This window comes from Pecten maximus, chromosome 7 (genome assembly GCF_902652985.1).
Source record: "Pecten maximus chromosome 7, xPecMax1.1, whole genome shotgun sequence".
NCBI classification, from domain to species: Eukaryota; Metazoa; Mollusca; class Bivalvia; order Pectinida; family Pectinidae; genus Pecten; species Pecten maximus.
In genome coordinates, this window is record NC_047021.1 from 26,735,479 (window position 1) to 26,749,692 (window position 14,214).

The 14,214-nt window shown below is 37.9% G+C and overlaps 2 protein-coding genes across 2 annotated transcripts in view; both read right to left on the reverse strand.

Annotated features, from left to right (window-relative positions):
- The window catches only part of LOC117330414 (globin-2 B chain-like), a 35,413-nt gene extending 26,023 nt beyond the window's left edge, over window positions 1–9,390 (reverse strand). The window contains exon 1 of the mRNA XM_033888686.1: window positions 9,145–9,390. The gene's annotated coding sequence lies outside the window, so the exon portion shown is untranslated. The remainder of the gene's footprint in view (window positions 1–9,144) is intronic.
- Window positions 1–14,214, reverse strand: part of LOC117330415 (globin-like) — a 50,799-nt gene extending 36,585 nt beyond the window's left edge. Inside the window, exons 1-3 of the mRNA XM_033888688.1 lie at window positions 14,199–14,214; window positions 14,001–14,086; window positions 9,613–9,777 (exon numbers count right to left, since the gene is read on the reverse strand). The gene's annotated coding sequence lies outside the window, so the exon portion shown is untranslated. The remainder of the gene's footprint in view (window positions 1–9,612; window positions 9,778–14,000; window positions 14,087–14,198) is intronic.

The window sequence follows — 14,214 nt, forward strand, 5'->3', positions numbered from 1 at the left end:
CCATCAGAAAGGCGATCATCAATACAGATTTCCATCTGATAGATTAACATGTAACCTGTTACCTTCCATAATTCAAAAGAGGTTTTACATTAAATTGCAACAAATTACAAAACATATGTATTTACAATCGAGATGACGGCTTTCCAAACAAAGTTTATTCCCTATACCAGCATGTATGAGTTGTCCTATCAATGCCATGTATGATGTTGTCCTATCAATGCCATGTATAATGTTGTCCTATCAATGCTATGTATAATGTTGTCCTATCAATGCCATGCATGATGTTGTCCTATCAATGCCATGTACGATGTTGTCCTATCAATGCCATGTACGATGTTGTCCTATCAATGCCATGTATAATGTTGTCCTATCAATGCCATGTATAATGTTGTCCTATCAATGTCATGTATGATGTTGTCCTATCAATGCTATGTATAATGTTGTCCTATCAATGATATGTATGATGTTGTCCTATCAATGCCATGTATGAGTTGTCCTATCAATGCCATGTATGAGTTGTCCTATCAATGCCATGTATTAGTTGTCCTTTCAATGGCATGTATGAGTTGTCCTATCAATGCCATGTATGATGTTGTCCTATCAATGCCATGTATGAGTTGTCCTATCAATGCCATGTATGATGTTGTCATATCAATGCCATGTATGAGTTGTCCTATCAATGCCATGTATGAGTTGTCCTATCAATGCCATGTATGATGTTGTCCTATCAATGATATGTATAATGTTGTCCTATCAATGCCATGTATGATGTTGTCCTATCAATGACATATCAAGATTTACATTTATATTAAATACACTCACTCTAGGCTAACAGTAACACAGTAACGAACAAGATACATTTTAATGAGTATACCGCTATATTTACCCTGTGTATCAATAGTAATATAGGATATATAGACAGTTATATCATATCGTACGGCATTTATTTTTGTGTTAACAGATGTGAACGCAATTCAATTCCAAACGTGCTTAGTGGTGAATACCTGCGATGACGGCTATGATGGTGAATATCTCGCGGACATGTAAATATTACTTTATAAACGCATCACATGACAAAACCACTTCATAGTGCTCTTTATCGAATAGGACTGGTTCATGGAGTGAGTATACAATGCAAATACAATTATATACAAGTTCATTGTGTGGGTATATTCTATTAGCGATGTCAGTCTCACTGTCACCCATATTACGTTGTCTATATAGAATACCCTGCCATTACACACCTCAGATTCGTTTGTTCCCGGTAGTCTGGCTTATCGGGTGAACCACACATTACCCTAGTTTAGATACATCAAACTGTGTTTCAACTACAAGACGACGAACAATGACTACATTGTCTCCAGCGGTTAGTCAGAATCAGCGTGGGAAAAGATATCCTTCTGATATATATCAACTCTTCAGTTCGAGATAAACTTAATTTGGTTTAAGAGCGGGAAAAAATGAATGAATCTGATGGATGTCACGAGCAAAGATGCTTTTGACCGAACAGATAACCCTTCCTACAATAGAGTATCGCATTTGTGAGTGTTTACACTTCAACACAGCGTACATTTCACGTTGGAATCCCTGGAATGTGTGATGAAATAAACTTCTCATTGATAAAGCTCCACGCGTATTGGGGTCAGAAATGTTCTGGACCAGACTCGGAGTAGATATTCTGATAGAACATGCTGTAAGTCTGGAACTTACATTCCAGTTTGTCATTTCGTTGAGTTGATACGATAAACTAACATATATATATGTATAAAAAAACTCAGATAATTTCAGAATAAGAAATTGATTTGTCGCCCTACTCTCCACGATATTAGAAAAGGATGCCAATTAGCACAATATTTATGACTACGTATTCGGAATAATAGAATTAATCACATGATTACCTTTTGCATTTGTCACGACATACATTGCAATACATTCAATATGTGTATTATAAAGGAATTTGTGAATAACAAACGCAGGCATTCAGATATCCCGCACACGCAAATGCACAGATTGAAACAAATTAATTTTAGAGAAAATTCCATTGGTAGCAATTAAAATGTGTACCCGTTACTGTAAACGTGGAAATTTACGCGAGGGGGAAATTTACGCTTATTACGCAGAGTCCTTTTCATCGCGAAAATTTTCCCCGCGTATTATTTTGATATTAATGTGCGTAATATCAAACTACAAATGAAGGTGGATCGATCGCTAACATTTGGAGCATATACATGTCCATACACCCCTAGAATGTACTGTACACCAAATCCATACAGACATGGAACCCCAGGGTGGTCCATAGTGGACTCTGCTGGTTACAATGACTACCTCTAGCTGACATTATGGGAGCTCTAGTTGGGAATCTGAACACCATGTCAAAAAAACTCGAGAGATCTGACGGAAAGCATATCCACGCTCCTGGTCCTCAAAGAATGAATATTTAATTTCATTTGATGTGGTGTCTTTCTTTAACAATACACCAATTGACACAAAGTGATCAGAATCGTTTGCATACAGTCACCAATCCCGACCCAATACATCTTCTACACTTCGTACTGAAAACAGTGAACATAGTAACCATGGTAACAGTAAACAGTTCCACTTTCCCGAGACAGCGTAGTTACCATTTATCAGCAACGCTTAGGCACAGATATAGGCGACCCAGTGTCTCCTATTGTGACCAACAGTGAACTTATTTATGGAACCTTTGGTTACAGTGCAATCCAGCTTTTCACTATGACAGTTCTAATGTTAGTCGGACCATGTCAGATTTTAAAAGGTCGATACAACATTAGAAACCGTATTGACATCCTTGATGACAAAGATGTTGGTCTATGAATGCATATAGGTAAACCTCCAGTCTCATCAACCTTACACAAGAGGCTGGGAGTTGTATTCATGAACGTTACTGATTACACGTGATTCAATTGTCACAGTGGGTCTGTTGCGCTATGAATAAACATACTCATATCATGTGGGGGCACTCATAGGGGGGTAAGTCAACAACTTAATTAAACAAAGGAAAGAACCAGAGAGGAACCAGCAAGAAAACGAACAGGATGAAACAACAAGTATTTATCTGAAGCCACCATGAGGATGTGTCATGGCATCTGAAGAGTGATTGAACCCCACATGACACTCTGACATTCCATTGCACATCCTAGGGAGAAAACTTCATGGAATACGTGTACAACTGTAGTGGAGCTGGACTGGGTCGATCATCGGCGACCAGGTAGCTCAGTTGTAGAGCTTCCGGCTAGTGTTCGGAAGGTTCCAGTTCGAAACCTGGTCTGGCTGCTACATTTTCTTCGTCTCCTGTTACACAAGTACATATGTATTCAATTGCTTCTCTAACTTGGGTTGAAAAACCGTTTGTGACGACATGACAGAAGCGTGGCTTTGCCCTAGCATATCAAAACGTACATATTTCCAACCTTTTTGTAGCGCTCCTATTATCATTGTAACTGTACTGAACCGAGTTCATTTCAGCTTGGAGACATGTAAAAATGTAAGCAATCTATATGCATTGGTATTCATAATTAAGTATATGTGCGCCCCACAGCATAAAACACAACAGGAGACGAGATATTGTTTCTAGTGCCTAAGGACTTTTAAATGAAATGTGGCGCCAAAGGTCGTATAAAGTCAACGTTACCAGACAAGAAGGACAGTGAAGTAGGCGATAGGATTAACGATCGAAATTCCTTGTCAACGAGAAATAAGTTTATCTGTAATGTTATTTCATATCATCAACAGATCTCGTCATTAATCTTGACGGCAAGTACACAGGTTAAATAAGACAAAAAACAACCCAATTTTACGAAAATATAGATATATTCAAAGTACGATATACATTCCTCAACCAAATTAATTCCGTAAAAATATAAAAAAAAACTCTGTACAACAAAATATCATTTGCGACCATGACCGAGTTGTAGTCCGTGAGTGAGGAATCAAGTCCAATAAATCAAGGACGGTCGGGTGACACAGTGGAAACACACTTGTCTTTTACTTATGTGGCTGGAGTTCGACTCCCCGATCGGACGTGAAAAGGTATGGAGTGACCTGCCCGACCTCGTAGGTTTACTCAGGGTATTTCTGTTTCCTCACACGCGCGCTTCCATCCGGGAATAAGCGTGATTGACATAAGTTGTTATAGCTTGTTTCGAAATCATTGAAAATCAATTAAGTTTACATTTTGCATCATGTCCCTGTTGTAATCTCTGAGAGTGTGGTAAGAGGTATCATGTCCCTGTTGTGGTCGGTGAGTGTGTGACGTGTCCCTGTTGTAATCTCTGTGAGTGTGGTAAGAGGTATCGTGTCTCTGTTGTAATCGTGAGTGAGGTACCATGCCCCTATTGGGGTCTGAGTGAGGTACCATGCCCCTATTGGGGTCTGAGTGAGGTACCATGTCCCTGTTGGAGCCTGAGTGAGGTACCATGCCCCTATTGGGGTCTGAGTGAGGTACCATGTCCCTGTTGGAGTCTGAATGAGGTACCATGCCCCTGTTTGAGTCTGAGTGAGGTACTATGTCCCTAATGGAGTCTGAGTGAGGTACCACGTCCCTGTGGGAGTCTGAGTGAGGTACCATGCCCCTGTTGGAGTCTGAGTGAGGTACCATGTCCCTGTTGGAGTCTGAGTGAGGTATCGTGTCCCTGTTGGAGTCTGAGTGAGGCATCATGCCCCTATTGGGGTCTGAGTGAGGTACCATGTCCCTATTGGAGTCTGAGTGAGGTACCATGCCCCTGTTGGAGTCTGAGTGAGGTACCATGTCCCTGTTGTAATCTCTGTGAGTGTGGTAAGAGGTATCGTGTCTCTGTTGGAGTCTGAGTGAGGCATCATGCCCCTATTGGGGTCTGAGTGAGGTACCATGCCCCTGTTGGAGCCTGAGTGAGGTACCATGTCCCTATTGGAGTCTGAGTGAGGTACCATGCCCCTGTTGGAGCCTGAGTGAGGTACCATGCCCCTATTGGAGTCTGAGTGAGGTACCATGCCCCTATTGGAGTCTGAGTGAGGTACCATGCCCCTGTTGGAGTCTGAGTGAGGTACCATGCCCCTGTTGTAATCGGTGAGTGAGGTATCGTGTCCCTGTTGGAGCCTGTGTGAGGTACCATGCCCCTGTTGGAGTCTGAGTGAGGTACCATGCCCCTGTTGGAGCCTGAGTGAGGTACCATGCCCCTGTTGGAGCCTGAGTGAGGTACCATGCCCCTGTTGGAGTCTGAGTGAGGTACCATGTCCCTGTTGGAGTCTGAGTGAGGTACCATGCCCCTGTTGGAGCCTGAGTGAGGTACCATGCCCCTGTTGGAGTCTGAGTGAGGTACCATGCCCCTGTTGGAGTCTGAGTGAGGTACCATGCCCCTTTTGGAGCCTGAGTGAGGTACCATGCCCCTATTGGAGTCTGAGTGAGGTACCATGTCCCTATTGGAGTCTGAGTGGGGTACCATGCCCCTATTGGGGTCTGAGTTTGGTTCCTTGATTAGCCAATGAGTTTGGTATTTGTCTCTCGTGCTAGGGGAGGTAAACGCCCACATTTTCCTTGAGTATTGGCTCCGCGTGGGTATGTTATCCCCGATAGAGGTTCGTGTTATCTGCATTTGATACCGGTACCGAAAGGGTCAGTTTCTCGTAATCAACTGTTCCCGTCAGATGAAAGGAAAACTTTGATTTACTTAGGGACGCCATTGTCTCAGAAAATAAAGAAAACTATTGTAGCTAATGATGTATCATAGTTCATGTCTTCAACTTACAACAATTTGGTATTATTTATTATGCTGTAGATAACCGGGTATGGCCCAGCTGTAACCCGACCCTACCTGTATATACAATAGGCCCAGCACACGGCATCTTAACCCCTACACCTATCTCTTCCTTCACTGTTGTCGAAAAATTAGAAATATTTTTTTTGGGTTTGGTTATCAGCTACTATTTGAAACTATTTTTCAGTAAAATTAATGACACAAGAGCCCGATCCCCAAGCACAATCCCGAAATCCTTTGTAAGGATTTCATAAATTATAGAAAACAACTTAGAATGTTTTCGTGACCATATTTTCAACATTATCTTATAGTATACGATATGTGGTTTTACATACAGATTCCATGTTGGTAGAACAATATGCCTATTATGATTAGTATAAAGTGTATAATTTATGAGTAATGCATCAAATATGTTATCTAAGAGATTTGAAGTGTACTAGATGACACAAACATTTTTTTTTAGGAAATGTGGGAAATAGAAAGTTTCTCCGTGACGTTTGGGTTGGTTAAACCTCGGACGATGAAGGAACTTTAAGGCGAGTCAGCGGTAGATTCTACCGTAAAGTCAGTGGTCAAGGCCATGCACTGACCGTCCGTGGAGGTTCGTACACGGCGCAATGGTCCTTAAGTTGCAAGTTACTAAAACTTTTTTTAAATCTTCATAAATATATATAAGTAAAATGTATTCCGAGATATTCTTATATTCAAACAAATCACATGACACAAAACGTATCTACTCTATCAAATGGGAATAACATTTATGATTCAATATGTCATTAACCCAGTAAAGAGCTTTACACCTGCGTCGTGGACATTGTCCAACCCATCGTCCTGAGGGATAATGGCAGGTAGTTAATTGTTCGATCCCCAGCAGGGATTCGACCAGCTGGCAATACTAAAGATATTTTCACACGGGATATAAATAAACACCCTTCGTTAATTCCTCGTAACTTAAAAGCATTATTTTCTAATAGAAAATACAGCGACTACCTCATTGTAGTGGTTTAAACTGGAATTTAAATAGAAATCAAAATCTCATCTCGTTATGTAGACTTTACTATGGTCAGTGGTCCGGTATTCTATTTTATTTACTTTTCGTGAAGTAACTTCAGTTTCGCACTGAAATCGTTAGACTAGCATTACTAGTGAATGACGGTGTCCGTGGAATGAAATAGCGGGACCGTTTTAACCAATCGCGGCAAACACACTACTAGGTTAAATCTGTGATAATAGATCTGTAACATCTTATTGTTAATTAGATCATATGTGTTCAGTTGCCGTACGCTAATGAGTATATCCTTGTTAATTACGGACAGTCGAACGCCGTGACTCGGGCCGAGGATGGGACGATAATCAACAATATCGTGTTATATCACTCCGGAATGTCAAGGTTAAATACATAGATATCTACTGGTCACATGACGTAGATATTAGCATAAAATTGATAGGAACTTCGACTAATTTCATGGATGGTGGTATTTCAGGCGGAAATTGATCTGTAACCCATTCGATGTGATTTTGTAATTTGCAGGACACTAAAGCTGGTTTCGTGGCAGATGTCTGCCCTTGTCCTCTTTAGACAACTCAATCAAATCTATATACCACATACCAGTAAATTAAGTGACTAAGATTACTAATGGCTGTTTACAATGTAGAATTTCCATTGATAAGCTAGTATGACGATTTGATCATTAGTATTAGAATAATCCCGTGCGACGCTAAAATAATTCTATTGTTTCTAGAGCAAATAATGAGGTGAGAAACATAAAATAATTCTATTGTTTCTAGAGCAAATAATGAGGTGAGGAACATTTCGCCTGTATAATGGTGGTATTGCTGTACATACCATCTAAACCATATCGGTGTCAGGTATTGTCATCACGTCAATTATATAACTATATGTATTATAATATATTTCCTTTCATTCATTTGTGTAATATGTCATTCTTGATTTATTAAAGCCATACAATTAACACACGCCGCTGACAAAGCATTACGCAGCATTAAATGACAGACTTTGATAGCTGCACACTTTTAATGTTCAGTTGATAGGTACTACATACATGAAATACCAAATAGTTTATCAGGCTCATTGCCCCGTCAACACCCAATCAGTGTTAAGCCGGAACTTCCTTGTAGTAGCTGATGACTACCATACCGAACAACTTGCGGGAGACCTGTCTCATTCCATACAGAGCGGGTAAATTTGGGTAAAGTGTATATCTGAACTAAGGACACAACCATGATCATAGGACAGTCACCGATTTCAGTAAGGATCGAACAACACAACTCTCCGGGTCTTCACCTCATAATAGATCAGTCTGAAGATCTATAGGCCAACGACTGGTGAACTGAGAAACGGACCGGTCAGTGTTGTCGTGATTGTGTCATTTTGCAAGATAATTCACCCTAATTGCTCTAGATGGCAAGCGACGGACCTCCCTATATTGTTTATTGATGTAGCCACTAACTACTACAAGTGCACCTCGCCTTGAAATGACCGTGGCTGTTCATGGGGCGATAAACCCAGCAAACAGACTCTACCGGCTGATATATTGCGGTCCACATCGGTCTCTTTATCCACGTTTACATGAATAAAAAATAGTACGTTCTTGTGCTGTTGTATAAAAGCATTATAGATATTATTTTATTGTGATAAAGGACCAGACTTGAAGAACTGTTGGGAGTGTATTCACCGCTCTTTTACCTTGACACATATGTATGCTATCCAGCAAACCGTCACAAACAAACATTTTCGTTAAACTTTCACAAGGAAACTACTTCTCAATGAAATGTAATACGATTACTCAGTGCTCTCCATATACACATTCACTGATGCATGATGCTGGCATGGTACTGGTGATATGTCATCCATGCAGTGTAAAGTATCATATATCGTGTGGGATTCGACTCAAATTGGAAATTTAAATCGAAGCTTTATAAATCATAGTGCTTTTTACCAGACCACATTGTCGTATAGAAACATTCAATCATATACATATATAAATCTCATTAACTAATTTGAATTAATTAACATGCTGAAATGAAATCATTGATACATTGATGGATATGATAACCTGTTGTCAGAATTTAATCTATGCTATCTATATAGGTGCATGCTTAACTGGTAGTTTACTTACATCAGTGTGAACAGGCAGACAAATATAGATTGTTTATATTTCTATCCAATATAGTCTACGGGAGGTGTTTACATAGCCACTCTGGAGTCAAGGCACACTGTCCACAAACTTTTCAAAATGTACACACACGAAGCATATTTTGAGAGAGAAAAAATAACTAAAAGTGACCCATGCTAACTATGCCAACTAAGTATTCTACTTTCTATAAAAGTATATGGTACACCCATGTATGTAGCTATATATATACGTACCTTACGATATTGGCTCCCGTGCACACGAAATTGCTCCCTTACGTTATCGCGTGGAATCACGTTAAACATCCAGTAGGTTTGACGTTTTACGGCGTTTCATTAGCGACAAGGCGGAATGACAACTACGAAGGCGGAATGATAACTACGGCTTAACTCTCACTAGTTTCAATTTGTGCGAGTAATTTCGTCTATTATCTTTGACAGTTGGGGTCGGGCCCCACAGGTCTCCGTTCAGTAGTGTCAGATAGTCTCACAACAATCGACTACTCTTATCTCAAACATGATCGTGTTTTTTAATTTTAACATTGAGTAAACCAGAGCGAAAATGAAATCCCATAGAAAGGTAAATAAAACTTCAAACCGCTTAGCTTTAATGAAAGTTAGGTTTAACATGATATCGGTGGATGTGTAAACACCTGGTTTGTTTGGTTAGTTATGAGTTACATATCATGTAGATGGTTGACTTACCTTGATTTATACCTATGTGTGCACGTTTTAATCCTGTGACGTACGATGGTCGAGTGTCCCGTACCCCATGCGTATGTGTATTAAGGTCCGGAGGTAGATGAGATCGGCGCATGTCAGGTACACAACTAGGTCTCCTCTCCCGTCTCCAGCATTTCTTTGCAATGTCTAGAAATGAAGTATAATTGGTAAGCTAAACCTGTCCAATCGGATGGCCTGCCGTACCGTCTTTAGTAAATTACTCTGGACCACCATTAAGCCATTATCCCGAGTTTCCTCTAGCCCTGACACACCCAGGGCCAGAGGAAGCTCGTGTTATAAAGCCATGTGATTATTAGAATATCAGTTAGCATGTACATTCTAAAATACCACCGAAAAAAATACCCTACATCAACTTCTAAAGGCTGGTTTATTTTTCATACTGCAGAAAATATGTCGACACACAAGTTACTGTTTGCTGACGAGGGCATTCTACAAAACCCCCAAATATATAATTTACTGTATTATAACATATCATGGACGGAATTTTCGCACAATATATTCAGATAACATAAGACAATAGATAAAAAAAAAACAGCCCCCGGTAGTACAAACATAGTTACATGCGAAATAAACTTTTTGTTGTCCAACAAACCGATCACTATCTAGATTACAATTTTAGAAAGTTCTGCAAGCTTGGGATGACTGATTTTCAATGTAATGACATTTTCATCGCTATATACGCGCATATCAGTCAGACATTCACACCTGAATTATCTGTGTTTACAAATAATTTATCCATGATAATAATCTTATGCATTTACAGGATAAAATGAGAACATGGCTACCGCATCGTCCCTTCTTGTCGGCAAGATTTAATAATATATCTGATGGGTGTCATATCTTTATGTCATTTGTCTGCTCATAATCACAACCGGGCCTCATTTCCAAGTGTATCTAAAGACAGCATATCGCATTGTACAAATATATCTTATAGACACCTCAACACTGTACAAATATATCTTATAGACACCACAACACTACAAATATATATTATAGACACCACAACACACTACAAATATATCTTATAGACACCACGACACTGTACAAATATATCTTATAGACACCATGACACTGTATAAATATATCTTATAGACACCACAACACTGTACAAATATATCTTATAGACACCACAACACTGTACAAATATATCTTATAGACACCTCAACACTGTCAAATATATCTTATAGACACAACAACACTGTACAAATATATCTTATAGACACCACAACACTGTATAAACATATATTATAGACACCACAACACTACAAATATATCTTATAGACACCACAACACTATACAAATGTATCTTATAGACACCACAACACTATACAAATATATCTTATAGACACCACAACACTGTACAAATATATCTTATAGACACCACAACACTGTACAAATATATCTTATAGACACCACAACACCGTACAAATATATCTTATAGACACCACAACACTATATAAATATATATCTTATAGACAACACAACACTACAAATATATCTTATAGACACCACGACACTACAAATATATCTTATAGACACCACAACACTACAAATATATCTTATAGACACCACAACACTATACAAATGTATCTTATAGACACCACAACACTATACAAATATATCTTATAGACACCACAACACTGTACAAATATATCTTATAGACACCACAACACTGTACAAATATATCTTATAGACACCACAACACTGTACAAATATATCTTATAGACACCACAACACCGTACAAATATATCTTATAGACACCACAACACTATATAAATATATATCTTATAGACAACACAACACTACAAATATATCTTATAGACACCACGACACTACAAATATATCTTATAGACACAACAACACTATACAAATATATCTTATAGACACCACAACACTGTACAAATATATCTTATAGATACCACAACACTGTATAAATATATATCTTATAGACAACACAACACTGTACAAATATATCTTATAGACACCACAACACTGTACAAATATATCTTATAGACACCACAACACTGTACAAATATATCTTATAGACACCACAACACTGTACAAATATATCTTATAGATACCACAACACTGTATAAATATATATCTTATAGACAACACAACACTACAAATATATCTTATAGACACAACACTGTACAAATATATCTCATAGACACCACAACACTGTACAAATATATCTCATAGACACCACAACACTGTACGAATATATCTTATAGACACCACAACACTACAAATATATATCTTATAGACACCACAACACTGTACAAATATATCTCATAGACACCACAACACTGTACACATATATCTTATAGACACCACAACACTGTACAAATATATCTTATAGACACCACGACACTGTACAAATATATCTTATAGACACCACAACACTACAACTATATCTTATAGACACCACAACACTATATAAATATAGCTTATAGACACCACAACACTATATAAATATATCTTATAGACACCACAACACTGTACAAATATATCTTATAGACACCACAACACTATACAAATATATCTTATAGACACCACGACACTACAAATATATCTTATAGACACATGATATTGTGCACTTCCGTGTATTTAAGTGAATGATGTAATGTGCACGTGTGTATGAAAGGGAATGAAATTGTGCACTTGCATGTATTTAAGTGAATGATGTAATGTGCACGTGTGTATGAAAGGGAATGAAATTGTGCACTTGCATGTATTTAAGTGAATGATGTAATGTGCACGTGTGTATGAAAGGGAATGAAATTGTGCACTTGTGTGTATTTAAGTGAAGGATGCAATGTACATGTGTGTGTAAAAGGAAATGATATTGTGCACTTCCGTTTATTTAAGTGAATTATGTAATCAGGGTAACATGTACATGTGTGTTTGTAAGAGAATTATTTTATACACATGCATAATTTTTATGTTGATGTATCTAAAAATGATTGATGCAATATACATTTGGAATATGCATAACTATTATTATGATTACGCGTGTATTTAGTGATTGACAATCTCTACATGGGTGAGCGAACGTGAATTATATTGGTGGGTGCGCGAAGGTGGAAGTGATAACAATGTATATAATCATGCTTTAATTACGGGATATCACTCTCCAAATCGTGTATTTTGTTTGTATATTTTGTATCCATATTTACCTATGGGCCGTAAGACCCTGGGAATAAAATTGAATCGAAACCCTTTTCATTTCCCCTACTTCGTTTTCAGTCCTAACAACCTTTCCCTAATCTCGGTATTCTGTTCGAGGCAGTATGGAGTATACTTTGTAGTTAAAATAAAATGATCTTGGTAGCGTCTCGTGCTGATTCCATGTGGACACTGTTTTTATACGATCTTATATATAATGAGGACTTAATCTTGACCAGGTTTGTTTGTAATCTATATAAACGATCTTCCAACAATACATTTTAAATAGCTCTTTTAACAATACATACATTTGTACATTTCAAAACATGATGTCCGGAACATACTGAATGTGGGGGTTGATATTTTAAGATATTAACCCGATTTTTCTATGAATAGAAACACAGAGCTAACATTGCGTTTATGACGTCATTATTACTGTGACGTCACAATGCCCCAACGTTTTCCTGTCATCAAGATAAATATTACGATTGGCAATGTAAGAAAATAATTATTTATTTCTATTTCAAGACGGTCGTTCGCACACTAGTGGAGTACGATTTTATTAAGTTATAATTACGGTCTATTCTTTTGGGTGATAGAGGTGTACACGTGCATGTGAGGTGATGAGAATCAATTTAAAATAATTTCTCCCAGATCGAGTACATTTTCATGTAACCAGTTTTTGTTCGTGTTAAGATAACACTTTGATAAATGTTGACCCATTGCTTTACCATGGCCGTGTTGGTATTACCTATTTTAACTATCTATATACATGACTATCAGACGATAGTACGCTGTTTATTTTAATGTACACTGGTCATTTTATCATAGCAAGTTCACTCAACATGACAGTGCATCTTTTTCTATCTCAATTATTTGTATTAAGTCTCCATTCCGAGTTACTTTTAAAATATTAATTAATTTATTTATTCAATTATTCAGTTTTTTTCTTTGTGTGGATATAATTTTGCTCTACCATGCAGTTAGAGTATTGAAACATATCCTACAATAATATAACCATAGATTCTATTTTATTATCACATCCTAACAATGACCATTAACTCTCAAGTTAAATGTTACGCTACACCGCTGCCGTGTTACACGTATTACAGCATATCAATAACACGTCCATAAATAAATAAATCAATAACACGCGCCCGTAAATAAATAAAATATCTTACGTGATTCGGATCCCAAACGAGTCCTCCTATCTGTAACTCTGACAGGTTTTAATCTCCTCTCTATCCACTCGACCAGTCCTCGGAACCTGTACCAGTAGACAACCACACACTTTAGAATATACCGCTAGAACAACAGATGTATCCAAAGAAAACGAGATTTGACCGGTTCTGACACTTAAATGAGTATATATAGGATACTTGTGTGTTGTGTTAT